The 2588-nt window shown below is 38.4% G+C and overlaps 1 non-coding gene across 1 annotated transcript; it reads right to left on the bottom strand.

Moving 5' to 3' along the window:
- Positions 1-269: 269 nt before the first annotated feature.
- LOC136390002 (U1 spliceosomal RNA) lies at positions 270-431 on the bottom strand. The gene has a single exon (XR_010748534.1). It is a non-coding gene; the product is annotated as a U1 spliceosomal RNA (small nuclear RNA).
- Positions 432-2588: the final 2157 nt, after the last annotated feature.

Raw genomic sequence — 2588 nt, 5'->3', positions numbered from 1 at the left:
GCTGTGAAAGATTAAGTTTGATGTAGTTCCATTTGTTTATATTTTATTTTGTTCTCTTTGCCCAAGAAGACATATCAGAAAAAAATATTACTATGAGTAATGTCAGAGAGTTTACTGGCTATGTTTTCTTCTAGGAGTTTTATGGTTTTAGATTTTACATTTAAGTCTTTAATTCATTTTGAGTTTATTCTTATATATGGAGTAAGAAGGTGATCTAGGTTTCATATTTTGCATATATCTGTCCAGTTTTCTTTTCTTTTTAAAATTTTTTAATGAACGCAAATGCAGTCCCCCACTACCACAAATTATGCAGTCAAGTTTCCCACATTTGGGGAAATCGCAGGGGTCAGCACATCCGGAGTGCAATGGATAAGCCTCGCCCTGGGAAAACCACCTTCATGATCATGGTATCTCCCCTGCCAGGTAACTATGTCCAGTTTTCTAACATCATTTATTAAACAACTATTGGCAAGGATGTGGGGAAAATGGAATTCTCATTTGCTGTTGGTGGGATTGAAAATTGGTGCAGCCATTATGTTTTTATTTTATTTTTTTATTTATTCATTTTAGAGAGGAGAGAGACAGAGACAGGGAGGAGGAGCTGGAAGCATCAACTCCCACATGTGCCTTGACCAGGCAAACCCAGGGTTTCGAACCGGCGACCTCAGCATTTCCAGGTCAACGCTTTATCCACTGCGCCACCACAGGTCAGGCAGTGCAGCCATTATGGAAAGCAGTATGAAAGTTCCTTAAAAAATTAAAAATAGTATAGCTTTATGACCCAGCTATACCTAATTCTACTTCTGGGTAGTTATCCAAAGAAATCCAAAACACTAATCTGGAAAGAAATATGCACCTCTATGTCCATTGCAGCACTATTTACAATAGCCAAGATATATGGAAGCAACCTAAGTGCCCAATAATGGATGACTGGATGAAGAAAATGTGGTACACATATACAAGGGAATATTACTGAACCATAAAAAAGAATGGAATCTGTGGGAGACTGCAAGCTGGCAAAGCCCTCATTAAGGCTTAAGCTAAAGGCTACACTCTTCCCCACACCTCCATGTTGGCCGTGAAGCTGAGTGTTTCTACTCATCCCATCTCCAATTGTTTGATCAAGTCGCTAGAGGCAATTTACATGTCCTTCCTCTTACCCTTTGTTTGTTCTGATAGTGGTTGATTTCAGTTATGCATGGTAGGGTGATTCCTGTTTGCGCCTTAAAGGGATTCCTGGCCTTAAGAGAATTCCTGTTTATGCCTCAGATATATGACTTTGTATTGGAGACTTCCTTATTTGCATATGGCTCTGCACTATATAATAAAACAGACCCATGGCTTTGCTTTGCTCTTGCAAGCTATCAGCTGTGCAGAGACCTCCTGATCCCATCCTTTCCCTCCCTGAGTTTATTTCTTCATTCCACACCGTTCTCACTCAGGACCTGGACAATTACTAGCCACTCTGGTCTGTGGCAGGTGGCACCAAAACAGGGACCTAAGGGAGAGAAAACTAAACTAAATGCAGGTGACAGAACACCCCAAGTGTGCACAGTGAGTAGAGAAAGTTTTCAGGGAAAGTATAGTCAGGAGTATCACTAGGGAACAAAATTTTTGTTGCATCCACAAAAACACTTGTTCTTACCTAATTCGAGTGTGCTAATCTCAAACCTGACATTAGTTTTTCTCTGTAAGCTACAATTTTTTTGCAATTCAAGATTTTACGTTTTCATCTTATTGTAAAATTTTCAACATTTAGTTTAACATAATGAAGTAGAATGTCTTCTTAGGCATCATCTTTGTGAAAATATAATAATTTATATAATGCAGTAAATACACTAATACACTAAAAGATATGCCTGCATCAGAATTTGTCTACAATTTCAAAATAGATCATATTAAAACACTTATTTTAATCATAAAATTTGCGCAAAAGTTATTTAAATTCTAGTCAGGCAAAAATTTGTGTTTGTAGCTCTTGCATTTGAGTACTTGTTGAGGATAATCTCGTTTGATGCTCCAGCAGTAGTCTGTTCATCACTAACAACTCCAAGATTTTCAGGAAACTTCTCAAGGTGACTGTTCAGGAAGTGAATCTTAAGGCTCATGTTACATCCAATGTCACGGAAAGCCAACAGCATCCTTTGGACCAGACATTTATAGTTTTCTGCTTTTTTGTTGCCAAGGAAGGTCTTTGTAACTGCCACAAAAGACTGCCATGCTGCTTTCTCCTCCTTATTCATCTTCCTGGCAAATTCTTCATCACGTACGAGGGTTCAAATTTGAGGTCCATTGAATATACCTGCTTTTATCTTCTTGAAAGACAAGGCAGGAAAAGCAGAAATAATATGTTGAAAGCATTCACTTTCTCTATTCAAAGCCTGAACAAACTGCTTCATTAAGCCAAGTTTGATATGAAGTGGGGGAAAAATGATCCTGTCTCAATTAACTACAGGTTCATTCACAATATTTTGCATCCCTACTTCCAGTTTCATGTTTCGGCCACTTCTTCTGTGTCTAGTGTTTCTCCCGAGCTCAGCTGTCCCAAAAACACAGAAAGCAAGGATACTTCATGAAATCTCTCTGTT

The sequence above is a fragment of the Saccopteryx leptura genome, chromosome 1 (assembly GCF_036850995.1).
Source record: "Saccopteryx leptura isolate mSacLep1 chromosome 1, mSacLep1_pri_phased_curated, whole genome shotgun sequence".
Lineage (NCBI taxonomy): Eukaryota > Metazoa > Chordata > Mammalia > Chiroptera > Emballonuridae > Saccopteryx > Saccopteryx leptura.
This window is presented reverse-complemented; position numbering and strand designations above follow the sequence as displayed.